General features: G+C 49.1%; 1 long non-coding RNA gene across 2 annotated transcripts in view; it reads right to left on the bottom strand.

Annotated features, from left to right (window-relative positions):
* Positions 1 to 810: 810 nt before the first annotated feature.
* Positions 811 to 17,670, bottom strand: part of LOC309648051 — a 51,723-nt gene continuing 34,863 nt past the window's right edge. Inside the window, exons 5-6 of one of the 2 annotated variants that reach the window (XR_014256443.1) lie at positions 1,699 to 3,293; positions 811 to 1,369 (exon numbers count right to left, since the gene is read on the bottom strand). This is a non-coding gene — a long non-coding RNA (uncharacterized lncRNA). The remainder of the gene's footprint in view (positions 1,370 to 1,698; positions 3,294 to 17,670) is intronic. The other variant, XR_014256441.1, reaches the window with a different exon arrangement.

Raw genomic sequence — 17,670 nt, 5'->3', positions numbered from 1 at the left:
TGAGAAATGACAAACACTTGTCTTGGTAATGGAATGTTAAGGGCTCATCTGGTCATTGACCCCAGTAATGACTAATGTGTGTCCACACACACTGAATGCGACAGAGTGGAATGGTGTCTTCTGAAGAATAAAATCAAATTGAGAAATCAGAATAATAATAAAGGCATGGATGTTTGGAATGGTTGGGCACCAGCAAGTAGAGCTGTGGTTACTTCAGAGCAGCTTGCCAGCCAGGTCTCTTTTACCTGATCATTCTGACCCCAAGGCTCTGACACGCCAATTCTTAGACAGTCCCAGCACAGCACATGGCACCTACTCTGTGTGAAGCCCTGCGCCAACCATTGGAGAGACAGAAGTGAATGAGACACAATCCCTGTCCTTAGGGGGTTAGCCAAGTCTAAAACAGAACATGTAGCACAGAGTAGGAAATGTGAAAATGAACATGGCCACTTCATGTTGTTTCCTTATAGGTGCTGCCTCACCTATCGCCCCAGCAGGTGAGCCAAATTGAGATCTTAGAAATATTGCCAACCTTATCTCATGTCAAATCTGAGCAGCTGTGATTCCAGCTACTGATGCTGGGGTAGCAGAGTAAGGGCAATGGAAGCAGAGGCTGGTGTATTTCAGAAACTTGTTGCATACATTTGGTGAAAATGTTTTTCCTTTACATGTTTTGTTTGAAAGACCCACTCCTGAGACCCTTTGCCTGCAATTAGAGCACGCTGCTACAAGGGGCACCATGAAGCAGTGTGGCCCAAGAAGCTATGCTCCTCACAGGCATAGTATGCTAAGCAAAGTATAGTTTTTCAGTTATTAACTTTCAGAAGAACATAATTTTTAATTAATCAATCATAGAAGGATTGCACATTTAATAGTGCCAAACCATGGTAACCTATGTATAGTGAGTGGACAGTTGTGAATACATCAACATTCATCTAACAAAATTCATGTGTGCCTACTGTATACAAAGAACAGTACAAAGTCCCTGCCCTTAGGTACTCACTCCTGTCAGGAGGACACACACAGACAGATAATTCCAGTGCAGCAAGATAAATCGTATGATGGAGGGATGAATAGAGAGCACTGGAAACACAGAAGAGGAACGACTAACTCTAACAGGGGGAATCACACACATACACACACACACACACTTGCATGTGTTAGGTCTGGACATTAACATCTGAGTCAGAGGGTTTACACCAACTCATATAGAAGAAGAAAAGCATATGGGTCAAAATATTTTGAAACACTGTAAGTAATTGGAATCAGCCTGTTGAGTGACCTTGGATATATCATCTACATCTCTGGACCTCAGTTTCCTCATCTGGTGCTCCAAGGGCTTGACAGTAGCCATCATGACCATGTGGGCCTGGAACAGGAGGGAGATTAGAGTGATGACCTTGACTCCAGTGGCCAGGCGTGGCTTTGTCCCAGCCCCAAGGCCTCCTTGACACCTGCTTCTCTGGACCCTGATGATGCTACCTCTTGATTCTGGCTTAAGTGTTCCAAGGCTTCCCAGAGGATCAGCTGAGGTGCTGGTCCCAAAGGAACTTGGTGTTTGTGAGGTGTCAGCCTTTGGTGGTCAGTCTGGTGGATACGGTCTGGCTCTCCTGAGTAGCTGTTTGGCCCACCACCCTCCCCAGAAGCCAGGCTGGCCCTGTCAAAGCTCTGACCATTGCATGCACTGCCCCTTCTCACCAGCTTCTCACTGCTCCTTCTGACCTGTGGCCACTCTTAGGAAAGCCTTGGCCCTGTCAGGCAGAGGATCACTGGCGGCAGCATAGCCCCACCTCTGCCTCTCAGGCCCTACAAAAGATGAAGGCTTGTGATAATCATTTCGCAATATAAACATGTATCAAATCATCACACTGTTCACCTTAAACCTACACATGTTCTATGTGATTATTACCTCTATAAAGCTGGAAAAAGCAAAAAAAGACAACAATGAAGCTCCACCTGGCCTGTCTCCCTCTGGAGACCTTCCTAGGCCTTGGCAGGCTGTCCTCCCCAAGCAGCCCCACCCTGCCTTCCCAGGCTCCAGCCCTCCCCCCTCTGTGGCTGTGGCATTGCCCTCCCCAAAACTGGCACCTCTGTGTTAGGGGATACAGAGGAGCAACTATCTTGCATAACTGAAAAAAATGCCAGAGATGCTTAAATTTAAATAAGTCATTTAAAGCTGTTAATTGCCCCACAGAGAGAGTTTTAATATAAAATACATGGGAGCAATACCTGGTTAAGACAGTAGACAAACGGAGTCCCTGAGAAAACCCTCACTGAAATTCCATTTACAAGTCTTAAAAAGCATACACAGGGACTTCCCTGGTGGCGCAGGGGTTAAGAATGCGCCTGCCAAGGTAGCAGACATGGGTTCAAGCCCTGGCCCAGGAAGATCCCACATGCCGCAGAGCAACTAAGTCTGTGCGCCACAACTACTAAGCCTGCACTCTAGAGCCCACGAGCCACAACTACTGAGCCCACATGCCACAACTACTAAGCCCGCGCGCCTAGAGCCTGTGCTCCACAACAAGAGAAGCCACCGCAATGAGAAGCCTGTGCACCGCAACAAAGAGTAGCCCCCGCTCGCCGCAACTAGAGAAAGCCCGCACGCAGCAACGAAGACCCAACACAGCCATAAATAAATAAATAAATAAATAAATAAGCATATACGCACACACGCACACGCACACACACATATTTTTTTGCCCATGCTACTCGGCATGTGGGATCTTAGTTCCCCAACCAGGGATTGAACCTGTGCCCCCTGCAGTGGAAGTGCAGAGTCCTAACCACTGGGCCGCCAGGGAATTCCAAAGAAAGCATATTTAAAAATAATTTATGTGCCCACCATATTGCAAATCAACTATACTTCAATTAAAAAAAAAAAGAATATACAAAAAATTTATGTGCCCAGGAATTTTCACGCCTGAGACTGACAGGCCCTGAACCACCTGTCTAGGCCAGAACCAGGACCCTGCCAGCTCAGGCCCACCATCCCCCACCCACTGTTACTCTGGTCCCTCAGCCCTGGGACGCTCTCTCTGCAGAGAGCTCATCCCTGCCAGCTGGGCCGGGTCTGCTCAGGCCAGTTTCCTCAATCAAAGGCCAACAGGCACTTCCTGGGGCTTCCATGGGCAGTGGTAATGACAGTTCCTGCCTTCCTCCATCACCATCGCCATACACACACCCCTCTGGCTAGAGCCTAGATGGTCCCTCCATCGCGCAGGAAGCATGGGGCACCTCCTCTGGATAGAAGCTCTCAGCATTCCTGCTGCAGCTATGCAGGACTCCTTTCCCTGAGTGAGCAAACAAAGAAATCAACAGAGGGCCTTTAAAGCCATTCTGCAGAGGATGTCACCTCCTGGAGATGAGAAGGGCCAGGCTGAGATAAGCAGAGCTGCTTACAAACCGAACACAGAGACAAATTAAGACCTTTATTGGAGGCAATAAAATGCAGACCAGTGGAGTGAGAAACAAGATGTCTCCCTTCCTAATCACTGCAGAAGGTAAAAGAAATCACCAGCTATGGCTCAGAAGTCAGAAAAGAAAGGAAATGCAGAAAACACAAAACAAGATGACAAGAGGCCACCCGAAATGATTAGGACAATAAACGTAAGCATTTACCATCCCCTTGTTAGAAGACAAAGGTTCCCAGATTAAATTAATACAAGAGACTCACCTAAAATAAAATGATTCCAGGGTAGGCAAAGCTATACTAGGTAAATGCAAACAAAAGAAAAAGCGTGAGTGGCTCTGTCAGACAAAGCACAATTTAAGGCAATAAGCAGCGTCAAGCAGGATAAAAAGGGTAATTTTATATTCATAGGAGCAATTGTGAAAGCATAAGTGTTCTGAACATTTGTACACTCAGTATTTTAGCATCAAAATACTTGAGGCAAAACCTGTTACTATTAAAAATACAAGATGAAGACAGTTGTGGGCATAAATTTACATACTACTCTCAGTACCTGACGTTAAGTAGCCAAAATATATATAACAGAAAGGAGTAATATAATGAAGACGATTGAATTAAAAGGTGGGTGCTGAACTTTGTACCAGTCTGAATGATGTTTGCCATGTTTTAAAAGACCAATCCTAGGTCGATGCTTGTAGTATAAATGTTAAATTGTGTGCAAATTTATAAATACAGTATAATTGCAATTTTTAAAACTCTAAACCACTGAAAACCCACTGAAAGCCACTGAAAGAAAATATACCAAAATGTCAACATTTGGCATGTTTAGAAAGGGTGGAAATTAAGTATTTAAAATTTTGCTTTCTACCTTTTCTTCCAAATGTTCTTTAATGATCATATAATAATCTATGACCATGTGAAAACAACTGGAAAAAAAAAAAAAAGGAGTAAGACTCATCCCACAGCATAGGATTTATAATTTCCAAGATTTGGGTAAAATTTAACAAACAAAAGCAGCAAAGAGGAATCCCAGCAGGCTCCACACAGCCTGGGCCTCTTGGCTTCAACAGGCCCTCCTGGTCACTCCCTCCTTGAAACCCTCTGCTTCTTTGCCCTGGGGCACTGTGTTTCCGCAACTCAGCTCCCATCTCTTCTACTGTGCCTTTCAACCCTTCCACCCTCTACTGGCAGCTCAAGCGTGGTTGCCCCAAGACAGATCCCAGTCTTTCCCCAGGTGCCCGCACCCCTGCTGACCTCACCTACTCTTGTAGAGGGATGTAGCTCTCCTCTATATGCCAGAGCCCAGGCATATTTAAATTTAAAAAACCAGGCCCAGGCTTCCCTGGCCCTTGGAGCGCTCACCCCGGGTCCCTCAAATTCTCTTCTGCCCACCACACACATCTAGCCACCAGTTCAATGCACAGATCCTGGTCTAGCACTGAGATTTGCTGGTCAGTGGTTTCTGGGCTGGACTCCTGACTTTTCCAGGAAGAGTAGAAAGTCTGTAAATACCCTAGTCTTTAATCTACCAGCAAAAGGAGTGAGGATGAGATCAGGTTGTTAGCCCACTGATGTGGTATGTTAATTTAACGGTACAGTTTCTTTTGAAAATGACCAAAATAACTTAAGTACTAATTCTAAACATACATGCTTATCAATTTCAGCTCTAAGTATATACTCTCACTGGAAAGTAAATTACCTTAAGAGAGACTTTCTAAAATTATTCCATATAATTTTCTCTTGCATTCCTAGGCCTGGATTGCTATCCAGTTACCATTTTATTTTGAAAGGCAAAGATGCACGAGATCCCTTTTTAGAAAAAGGGTTACATGAAATACTACGCAGCTACCTGGTTTTGGAGAAGAGATACTGAGAAGTCACCTCTAGTGAATCATTTAACTTTTCTAATTCACAAACTCTTCTTAATCATGAAAAGAATCATCTCTACTGTAAAACACTGTTATAAAGGGACTCACGTTTCCTTACGTAAAGTGCCTAGTACAGTGTCTGTCTTGAAGCAGGAGCTCAGTAAACAGCAGTTATTCTTCTTCTCATATCAGTGGTTTTTAGCCTGCCCGCCCCGGCCCATGAACATGATGGATGGGAGTCCCAGTTTTCCCACAGTTCCCACAAGTGCAACTCTACCTCCACATCCTTTCTCTTCCTACTCTAGAAACATCAGAAGGCACGTGACTGAAATGGAAGTGATGATAGGAAAAGCCCCCAGCATCTCTGCTTGTTTGTTTTTTTGGTAAATTAGTTCCGAACTTTATTAGTTTATCATCAGTAACAAATAATTGGGGATGCACCAAGGTCTCAAAGATAAGTCCCTATTACTTGAGAACCTAGTTTCTCAGAACCAGGCATATCATAACTTTCCTGGGGATCAGAAGCCCTAACATCCCCCCTCATCATGTGAGACCTGGAGGTCTGTCTCCTTGCCCCAGCCAGACTCTCAAGCCACTGGTTATCTAGGGCCACATTTTCTTACTCCCCTAAACCTTGTCCTCTCCCTTATGCCATGGTTCCTTGCCTTTAACTGACAGTTAATACATGTTTCATGAATAAATGCATCTGAAATCTGGCCCCACTTTTGCACATCCCTGCACTGGGACTGCCAAATGTGTGTTATAAGCCAAAATCAGGTCAGGTGACCTGGCTTTCAGCAATAGTGTGCACAGAAGACAAGTGATTAAATAATGCATGTCTATCCACTTGACACGACATGCTGCAGCCACTGGAAATGATGCTCTCGAAGACTCAAAGGCCACAGAGACGCATCTAACATTAATTGAATAAACAGACCATAAAGAGAATGTCCAGGTCCAGCCATCACACACATGGGCCCAGATCGAAGGAGAAAACCTAACAGAATTTGTTGTTATGAGAGGGGCACGATTCCACATGAAGTATTTCCAAATTCTCTTCTATGGTGTTTGGTTTTCACAATGAACAGTGGCGGGGGTGAGGGGAAAAGGCCTCCAAGATTGGAAATTAGCCCAGGGCTTCCGTAGGCATGTGGCCAAACTCAGTGTGTGAACTCAAAATGAAAGCTGAGGAGCTGGACCGGGGAAAGGATGGGTAAGCCAGAGTCCATTCAGGAATGAACTGTAGACTTGACCCAAAATAGCTGTCACGCTCAGCCTCAGAGTCTGAATTAACCCTCAGCTTATTGACATCTATGAAATTGAATCTTGCCACAGAATCACAGCCCGTGGCCCTGGCACTGCAGTCAGTAAATGGCGGGACTGGGGAGGCAGTAGACAGCATCTGCTCCAAATATTCGCCAAGGGGCACCGTAATGGGCTTTGCTGAGGCTTACATGTTCTCTCTGGAAAATGTTCCTGTGCATTCCCGGGAGGAAAAAGAAAGGGAGAGAGGCGAAAGGGACAGGCGGGAGGCGGGTGTTATGTTGGTGGGGGAGCTGGCAGGGAGGGTGGGAGGGCAGCTTCTGCTGCTGTCGAGTCAAAGCTGACCTTGTGTGTTGCCTCCTCTTACACTCACACTGGAAGCCTGGCCCCACTTTTAAGTGCCTTTCCTCGCTGCAGACCCAGAATTTACTCCCTTAAGATGGGACCCACTGCATGCTCCAGGAAGAGTTTCCTCCCTTGGTCCTCAAGTTCTTTATTTGGAAAAGAACAGGGAGGGCACAGCCCAAGGGGCTGGTAGAGACTCATTGCTCACAAGTATAACTAGGACAGGCCTGTGTCAGCCTTGGGCTACACAGCCCCACTCATCCCCAACTGAGCTGCAATTGATCATGCTACACTGCAGGCCAGGAAGGAAGGGTCCATCACGTGTGCACCAAGCTCCTTTCTCCTAACCCAAGCTCTTGCTGAGAGCAGAAGCAACCATTCTCCTGGAATCTATGTTGTAGCCTTGAAGCCCAGTATCCCCCAACCCACTCAGAGCCTTCCCAGGAAATCCAGCCCAGCACCAAGGTTGCCAGGGCAGAGTTCCCTGGCCCCTGAAAACAGAGGCTTGCTGAGTTTTTCAGAACCACCGTGCTGCAGCACAGAGCACTAACCTGCCCACATGCAGCTCTGATTGGTACCTGGCTCTGGCAGCCCCTATTACACTGACCCTCACAGCAAAAGCACAGGGTCTGGCAGGCAGATTGATTGGACTGAGCCTCAATATCCAGCAGGAAAGCAGACAGGCCTTTGCTTTATCACATTGGAACCCAGATCACCAGCAAAGCAGCCCTCGGCTTCCTTACAACCTACCCTCAGGGTAGCTGGTGGGCCAGGACCAACTCCAGATCCATAACCCTGCAGTACCTAGATCCTCATCCATGTCTGCCTTGTCTGTGGCATCTAATGTGCAGCCATCAGAGAGGGATCACCTCCCATGGGGCAGCCAGTTTGGTCACATCACTGAGACTCCCCAGGCTGGGGCCTCTGGCCACAGTCATCACTGACCACTGGGATTTTTGCCATAACTGTAGTTCCCAGAATCAAGAACCTGACTGATCATGGCCTCCTCTGGGCTATCTGTACACAGCACTGTGGCCACCTGTATCCTTGCCTGACCCTCTCCAGCCCCTACTCCAGGCTCAGGTGCAAACGGAGGGCTCTAGGATGTGGGTACCTCAGAGAGGTCTTGCAGACTACCCAAGTGCACCCTTTCTTCTTCCATAATCAGAACAGAAAAGGAGTTAGAGGTCCCAAGTCTCAGCATCACTTGCTGGGAAGGCCCTTTTCTCCCTGTGACTAGTTCTGCTATCAACCTCCTGCCCTTTTTAGTCCAGACTCAAGGCAGTAGGAGGACAAAGGGTAAATCCATCCCAGCCCTTGAAAGCCCAAGGCAAGGATGCCTCTCTGGAGCAAGTTGCCCAGGCCCATCTGTTGTTGCACCTGCTCCCCCCAGATCTGCAGGGTGCGGTGAGAGTGGGCTGAGGGGCACATTCAGTTTGCAAACCAGAGGCAGAGTGGCTGAGGCAGCCCATGTGGCTGTCCTGTTCAGAGTGTTGCCTCTGATGCCCCTGTCAGGGGTCTGTCCTGAGCCTTTCTGATCACAGGCAGTTTATTGCCCTCGGCTTCCTAATATCTTTTTCCAGGGCCAAATCTTCTCGGGCGATGCTCACAGAAGCAAAGGGCCTTTGAGCTAGAAAATCACAGGCCGTTAGCCGCTGTAAGTGGAGCCAAGTGAGTTTGTCTCCACAGTGATGTTTATTTTCCAGCTCCCAGGATGAGACACAGGCTGCTTGGATGCTCCAAAGCAAACAAAGGAAAAGGATGTGGACATAAGCTCACGGGAAGTCTAGGGCACCCGGCAGAGGCACTTCAGGAAGGTGCTTCCCTTTGGGGCAGAGCCATTAGCTGGCATTGAGAAGTCTTCTTTCCTTCACATTTATGGGGCTTTAGCTCAGAGAACAAGGGACTGGGTGCTCAGATGAACCCATCTTGTACCTGCCTCTGCTTTCCAAGCCTCTCCTCTCCCTTCTGCCTGCCCACTCCCTCCCTCCCTCCTTCCTTTCTCTGATTTAATGTCTCAGCTCCCACATCTAGAGGTGCCTGCAGAGGCCTCACCCACTGAAGCCCGAGCTCACAGTGCATCAGCTTGGGCCCCAGTCATTTTCAATTCCCTGTCCTGTTCCTATGACCCAAATGCAACAGCTGCACAGATTCTGACCCAGCATCATCCTGTTGGTTTCTGCCCACAGCCCTAGGTACACCTTTAGTCCAGCACAGTAGCCACTAGCCACATGTGGCTATTTAAATTAACTTAAGGGCTTCCCTGGTGGCGTAGTGGTTAAGAATCCGCCTGCCAGTGCAGGGGACACAGGTTCAAGCCCTGGTCCGGGAAGATCCCACATGCCGCAGAGCAACTAAGCCCATGCGCCACAACTACTGAGCCCGTGTGCTATAACTACTGAAGCCTGCACGCCTAGAGCCTGTGCTCCGCAACAAGAGAAGCCACGGCAATGAGAAGCCCACGCACCACAACGAAGAGTAGACCCCGCTTGCCGCAACTAGAGAAAGCCCACGCACAGCAACAAAGACCCAATGCAGCCAGAAATAAATTTAAAAATAAATTAATTAATTAATTAACTTAAACATTCAGTTTCTCAGCCACACTAGCTACTTTTCAAGTTCCCTATAGCCACGTGTGGCTAGTGGCTGCCGTAGTGGATAGCCCAGATACAGAACACTCCTGTCATCACAGAAGGTTCTACTGGACAGTGCTGCCCAGGGCCTCAAGATATTTTAGGGGCCTGAATCTTTCACTGAATGCTTTCACAACTTTTCCCAGCTCTTCCCTGCCATCTGCAAGTTTGATGACCACAGAGAAGTAGGAAGACCATCTGTATTGGAATCAGACAGACCTAAGTTTAAACCTCTGAAACTTGGGAGCTGAATTACCCTCAGTATCTATGAAATGGGGATAATCATATCAACCTAAGCGGATTGATGGGAGGATTAAATGAGCACATTTAAAGCACCTGGCAGAGAGAAGCAGTCCATAAATGTAGTTACTGTTGTTATTAATAAAGTGTCGAACAGCACAGGGCTGAGGCCTGAGTCTGTCTGGTGGATTTAAACGCACGCACACAGCCAGGACTGGGAAGTGAGCGGGGTGACAGGAACAGTCACGAGGAGTGGAGATCTGTCTCTTGGGGATATTTCTATTTTAGGTGCTATTTGTTCACCGTATTGATTGTAAATCAATTGTTAAGAGCTTTTCATTGTTTCACAGTTTTCTGAAACCTGTCTCTCCCTCGGGTATTCAGTAGCTATCACTGGAAACTCCCATCAGTCTTACTTCTGTAAGAGCCAAACAAACAGTCATGGTGAGCTGCTGGGGGTCAGCTCAAGGTGGCCGTGGGGGACCTGGAGGAACTTCTTGGTCTCGTCATAAACTGCTTATCAGTGTGACCTTGGCCAGCCAGCCCACCACTCTTTCCTCTTCTTCCAGTGCCCCGTCCCCATGGTAAATGGGGTTGTCAGAGACCAAATGAGGTTATTGAATCAACATTCATTTCCTTGTGGGTGTACCTGTATCCAGGTACACCTGGAAGCTGGTTCTGCATGAAACCTTAGTAGACGCTCAGCAAACATGTTGACTGGATGGCTGATCATAGGAAGATCCTGTTTGGAACCATGCTATGCACTTTGCAAAAATGGGGCAGGATTATTAATAGTGTAATAGATAAGATAGTCTAAAATAGTCTCCATTTTATTTTTACCTTTGTTCTACTCTCTGAAGTTTATTTTCCTTGAGAAAAATCCGGTCCGTGGTCAGATGGACCGGTCCCCGCTCCTTTTTTGGTCAAACCACTCCCTCAGTGCTCCCCTGGGCACCCCCCAATGCCAGGCTCTGTGCTGAGGGTATGTCATCAACCTCACGGAAACACATGTGATTGGCTTCTTTGCAGCATAAGACAAGAGAGGAGGGCTGGCAGACCCAGGTGCTGTTCCTTCTGGGTTGTACACACTGGCTTCTCTCAGCAGGGCTGCTTGTTCTCCAAATCCCCACCACTCAGCACTAGCTGCGGTTGGGCCTAGCCTAGAGGTTCACCCAACCCCATCTTCTCACAACTCCAACAATACAAAGAGCTATTTGCTGCTTCCCAGAGGGCTTCCATCTTCCTGCCTCTGTCCTCCTAGCCTCCTGGTTTTTGTTATTCCTTCTTCCCAGCCTAGATCTGCTCCAGTGGCCAGCAGAGCCCTAAGGCCTCTGGCTCCCTAAGGGCCGCTCCTTGTCCTCATGGCATCCAGCTGAGTTTGCCTCCTGCTTCTGCCACCTGCCTCAGGATCCAAAGACTCTCTTGGAGAGATGAGGAAGCTGGGTCCCTTCCCTCCCCACTGGGGGAAGCCCAGCCACTGACACTTCTCCTGGAGTCTTATGAACCTTCTGGCTGGAGGAGACCCTCTTGCCATGCAGGGCTCCTGCCCACGCTACCTGCCCAAGCAACCTACTTCTTTCCAGTAGGGGACGTTCTCCCTCATCAGTTCCAGCCTTGACTGCGTGGGGCACCTCTAGGGACATCCATGAGGTTAACTTTATATTCCATGTGCTAAGAATTGACAACCAAGGGTCTGAAGCCAGAGGTTCTGATTCTGGCCCTTCTAAGCCCATTGTTGGATGATTGAGGGGGGCATGCCATAATGGACACCATTCCATTGGTTGAGGCCCAGGCCTCTCTTCCACACCATCTTGTGAGATTTCTGCACCTTTTATTAGGGACTATTTCTTTAAGGATTTCTTCTGGTTTATAGTAGCGTCACCAGGGCCACAGCTTTGCAGGAGAACCACACAGCATCTATTGAGCATTCTGGTGCCTGGCACCATGCTAAAACATTCTGTAAGGATTTTCTCATTTCTTCCTCTCAACCATCTTATAGATGAGAGAACTGGGGTTCAGAAGTGAAGTTACTTTACCCGTCATGGTGGACTCAGGTCCAACCTAACTTCCATGATGTCACATACCACCAATGCTCTACACAAAATGCCCAGGAGTCACAAGGGTCTCCAGAGATGCTTACTCCCCTGCAGCCCCCATGACACCATGTGGAGGGGTGAGTGAAGCAGGCAGTAGAACAGGGTTGATGCCCTGGGGGAAGGCTCAGCATTCAAAGGCCCGAGATAGCATCTGTAGGACAATTATATTCTGTCATGTACACACAGGGTCTCTCTAGTGGTGTAAGGACATGGCAGTACTCCTGGCCAAAGAGAGGAATCAGAAGAGACAGTCATCCCAATGGCCAGTATAGGGATGGCTGTGATCACCCCCTGGCTCTGGGCACCAACCTGCCATACTTCTGTACGTGCTGGCCCAGCATCCCCCCACCCCCTCAAACCCACACCTGAAACACTGAAGGGCGCAGCTGGGGCTCTGCAGGTGTTTCCTATGATGAAGCAAAGGGAAGGGCTAGTGAGGAAGGCAACACCTGAAGAAGATGGAACCAGATCCTCTGGCTTTGTGCAGGAAGGGCCTGCCTGAGGAGGAGACCTCCCCAGCCCGAGCCCCTGGTCACCTCGACCTCTTACCCTCATGCTTTTGGCCACGTCTACCCCAGTGTGGGCTGCCCAGCCCCTACCGAGGCCTCCAGATGGTCCCTCCTCCCAATGCCACTCTGCTGAATGGCAGCCCCCACTCAAGCACTGCTGGGCTCCACAGCCACCCACATCAGCCTCCATGACTTGCTTCATCTGTGTCAGCCTGTTCCTCCATGCTCAGAGCTCCCCACAGAGCCTGGAATAGCACCAACCTTAGGAAATACTTGTTAGTAGGTCAACAATGGGGTGGGCCAAGGCCCCTTGTCCAGGCCTGAAGCAGAGGTCAGCATGCAGGGATAAGACCCCTAGGTACAAAGGCCCAACCCAGTTTGCTGTTAGCTCCCTGTGGTATGTCAGGAAAAGTCTCGAGCCTCGCTGAGCACGGTCACAGAACAGGGGTGAACACGATGATATTTGAGCTCCCTTCTGTGTCATAAAGGAGGCCAGAAAAGCTCAGTCAAAATCCTGCCTCTGACAACAAACTTGAACTAACCATGTCACCTCTCTGAGCCTCAGTTTGCTCAACTGCAAAATGGGACGATACCAGTTCCGGCCTCAGAGGTTGGGAGGATCAATGAGCTCATAACCTTGAAAATGACCACAAAGCCCCCCAGGACTGTATGAATGTGAGCGATCATAACTAAAGTCGTGTAAGCCAGGGCGGGTCTGTGTATATGTACAATGGTTAAAGAAACTATTCCTTGTCAAGGAAAATCTGACACTTTAAGCTAAAAAGGGGGTACTTCCCTGGCAGACCAATGGTTAAGACTCTGCACTTCAAATGCAGAGGACACGGGTTTGATCCCTGGTCAGGGAACTAAGATCCCAGATGCCGTGCAGTGCGGCCAAAGAAAAAAAGGAAGAATAAGCTGAAAAGGAGCCTCAGTGAGGCTCAGCCCAGGTGCTCCCAGCTCCGCCTCCCTCTCTATGGCAGATTCGCCCACAGGATGCAGAGATTCACCCTCTGTTCCCTGGAGGTTAAACTGAGGAGAAGCAATCTGCATTCATCTCAGATCTGTGCCTCAGGAGGACGTTCCCTCCCCTTTCTTCCCAGATCATCAGCGTCATCCAACTACAACAGAAACCCTCAGCAGGAGGCAGAATTCCTCCCCACCCCTTCTCCCCTCACCGGGTCCCTCAGGCCGCTGGGGCTCCTACTTTTGTGACAACAGCGAAATTCTTGTTTTCCTCCTCAAGCACTTTCCTATCCTCTGCCTCCCACACTCTTCCAGCCCCTTTCCAGGGAGCTCATCCCTCTGTCTTGCTCAGGTCACAGCTTAAACAAGGGCTGCACCCGGCATCTGTGGCTTCCCCAGTTCTGGACGAGGAAAGAGGTTGGTTCTGATTTTGTGAGGGCCTGGGCAGAATCAAGACAAACCTCTTCTCTCGCCCAGAATAAATTATACCTCCTACTGAGAATTTCTGATGTAGTTGGACGATGCTGAGGAATTTATTATCTTACGGTTTTGGAAGTCAGAAGCCCGAAATCAGTTTCACTGGGCTCAAATCAGTGTCAGCAGCCTGGCGTTCCTTCTGGAAGCTCTAGGGGAGAATCCATTTCCTTGTTTTGTCTAACTTCTAGAGGCTGCCTGTATTCCTTGGCTTTTGGAGCCTTCCTCCCTCTTTAAAGCACATTGCTTCTGCTTCTATGGGCAAATCCCCTTCTACCTTTGGCGTTCTTGCCTCCTCTTATAAGGACCGTTGTAATTATTACACTGGGCCCACCTGGATAGTGCAGGATAATCTCCCCAGCTGAAAATCCTTAACTTAATCACATCTGCAGAGTTCTTTTTGCCACATAAAGTAACATATTCACAGGTTTCAGGGATTAGGGCATGGACACCTTTCAGGGGCCACCATTCAGCCAGGTCACTTAACCCCTGAGCCTTGGTTTCATCAGCCAAGTGGGGAACAAATGCCCACCCCCAGACTCCCGTGGGTCAACTCAGTGGTGGCCTGGCATATCTGTGGCCCAGGAATGGAGGCTGAGTTCTCAGTGTCAGGCCTTATTCCCTGGCCAAGCCAGAAAGGATGGTTCCTGGGAGATGGAAGGGGAGAGTGAGGGGTTTGGGTTTGGTTGTTCCCTCTGACAGAGCTTCTCCGGGGAAGCTGGGAGAGCCCGTCTGCACTAACATTGCCAAGTCGTTCACAAGTTTACTGGCCCAGTGCTGGACCCAGAGGGCATAACTGCCCAGCAGAGTGGATCCAATAGCCGGGAGGGTCGTCTAGGGCTCCTCCTTCTCTCCCATGCCGCCTCCGGGTAGTCACCAAGTCCTGTCAATCTCCTCTAAACGTCGCTCAAGCTCCTTCTCTTCACCCCACTGCCACAGCCAGCAGGAGCCCCATCTGCGCTCCCCTGGCTCATTGCCTCCTCCTGGCCCCACCGCCTCAGGCCTCCCCATCCCGCACCCCACATACACATCTCCCTGAAGCAGCATCCCAAAGCACAAATCTGACCATGCCCCTCCCTTTTGTGGTCCCCCCACATCCTTGGGTGGAAACCCAAGCTCTTTACCCTGAGTTACGCGGTCTCTTCCCACCTCCCCGCAAGCTCTGGGACGTCAGAGCCGCAGCAAGCCAAGTGGCAGATGTGTGAGGGCAGACCTGGGAATGGAGGCGAAGCAGATGAGGGATGGAGGATGGCGGATACTGTGCAGATGGTGTTGCAGGGACCAGCCTGACCCCAAAGGCCCCACATACGGGTACAGTAGGCTTTGCTACACTGGCAGGTTCAGGCCGTGAGCTACATCAGCTGCTGTTTAACCTAGGTGGGCCAGTGGGTGGGCAGCAGGTAAGGCCCAGCCATGGAGCTGTAGGCCTGGACCTAAGTCAAATGCGAGATGGCTTCTGAGTGCTGCTTATTATTCTGAAGTCTGGAAGAGCAAGTAGGAAGTCTTTCCTCTGCGAATGATTTTGGCCAAACTCCAGGGATGAGGAATGCCCATTGGGGCCTGGCTGGGCTGAAGGCCATGGCTTACTGGGGGAGTGATTTGGTCTCTTTCTGCATCAGCTAAAGGCATGTAAACTGAATCCAGGGCCCCCACGTACCTGAGCCACAACCATGAAGCTTAATTAATGCTTGCAAAGTACTCTGAGGCCCTAGCTGAGAGGCCTCCCGTGAACGCAGAATATCCTTATTAATCACTGCTGCGGCGCCAAGTGGGCTGGCCTGTGGGGCAGTTGCCTCCACGCACAGAACAATGGACGCAGCGGAGCAGTTAAATTGTGATTTTGAAGAGCGGTCCTGATCAGCTGGCCCAAAAGCGGCTCAGCTGGGGCAGGCAGGCCTGTGTGGGAGCCACTTAACTCACCTAGCCGTTATCTCCGTGCGTTAAGTAGAGGTGGTAGAACCTCCCACCTGGCTGGGCAGGGATAAAAGGGATAAGGGTGAAGCGCCGCTTATCATCCCGGGTAACCAGGCTGTACAGCTCTGCAAGGGTTAGACAGGCTCCATATCAGGCTGGGTATCTTTGGGCAAGTCCATCAACCTCTCTGAGCCTGTTTCCTCATCTGTAAAGAGTGATAATAATAATATCTTATCCGTTATAGGATTGTGAGATTCAAATGACACAGTACATGAAAAAGCCTTGGCTACAGCAATGATATCAATAAAATAAGAATAATAGCAATAGCTGGTAAGAACGCTACCACGTGCCAGGCACCCATCTGAACACATCCCATAATTAGCTTCTCTGAGTCCCAATTTACAGATAAGGCAGCCTGGCACAAAGAAGTCAAGTGACCTCCAGTTTCCCATAGTCAGTGAGAGGTGGAGCCGGGATTTGGGCCCAGGCAGTCTGGCTCCAAAATCTGTTCTCTCCCCGACTCTCTGATGCTGCCTTTATCATTATTGTCATTATACTTATTTTAGGAATAAGGCTGTGTACTTCATCATCGTCATCATCATCATCATCCCACGGGGTAAATGCACCAGCCAGTGCTTGGAAACTGGACCCTGAGGCATCTGCTATGTGGAGCATGAGGGAAGGGTCCCTGGTCGTCTCTGACCCTCTATCTTCCATAGGAAGGGAAGAAACTTACTGTTTTTGAGATGGAGGTGAAGTACGTGGATTTTCTCAACTCATCAAAATTCTGGAGGTGCAAGGAAATGTGTAGATAACAGTTTTTAAGGAGAAAAGTCAATAGATGCTGAAAGAGACTGAAAATGCAACCCTGCCCCGCCTCCTTCCTCAGGCTATGCACTGAGGGGGACACTGTCCCCACAGGGGATAGACAAGGGGCTGCCTGTGGGTGATAGAGTAGGAGGTCCCTGGTCCCCCAGGCATCAACTGTCCCTCTTGCATTGGTTGATCCCAGAAATGAAGGCTTCTGAGGCCTGACTTGAAGTCCTGAGGCCGGTTCATGTGCTCAGCCCATGTCCCAGAACTTCAGCTGGCCCAGCAGGGGGACCCTGGCTCAGGGCTGTCAACCCCGAGCCTCTCCCTCTCTCACTGGTGGCCATAGCAGCTCTGTGAAGCTTCCTCCCAGACTCACTTGGTCCCTCCCAAGCCAGCCTCAGGGGTGTGGCCTAGTACCCCTTGCCCCTCCAGGAGTAAATGCCCAGCCAGGCCAGCCTGTTCTAGATCTGCCTACAGATGGTTCCTGCTCCAGACCCCTCATCTCCAAGAAAAACCAGCAACTCCAGTTTCACACCCATTTTTGGATGAGCTCCAGGCCAAGGTTCAGGCCCATGTGGCATTTACGAGGGGACAGAGCCAGGGACCTGTTGACTTTAGGAACAAATAAAAGATAGATTTTCCTAAGCCACCACCCTCTTGAAATGGGCTTTTCTGTTCTAATACGGGTTCCAAACTGGTTTGCAAGGTGACTTGTGACATATGGGATGCTAGGACAGACTATAAAATGCGTAGGATCCTCCTAAGCTGGCTGGAGGGGGATATGATGCCGACATGGATTTATTCTTTGCCTTTTCCACTTGCCTTTTGGGGAACATGTCCCTGCAGGAAAGTGAGTCTCTCACCCGAGGAAAGATCTCAGCTTTAAAAAATTTAGTGCACTTCTTTTTATATCAGATGGTTATATTTAAAGTATTCAAAGGCCTAGATTTACATCATCTTGGTTAAATTACTCATCATATATCTCTCATCTACAACCTTTTTTTCATTTTCTGAAGGCTCAGTTTACATTAAGAGTTTTACTTTCAGTTTTTCTCCAGCCAAGTATGTGCTCATTTATATCATGATTGTTTTGTGTGTCCACCTGCCTGGATTAACAACCCGTGAACACCTCCACTG

This window comes from Balaenoptera physalus (assembly GCF_965194825.1).
Source record: "Balaenoptera physalus genome assembly, chromosome: 19".
In the NCBI taxonomy this organism is placed as follows: Eukaryota; Metazoa; Chordata; class Mammalia; order Artiodactyla; family Balaenopteridae; genus Balaenoptera; species Balaenoptera physalus.
This window is presented reverse-complemented; position numbering and strand designations above follow the sequence as displayed.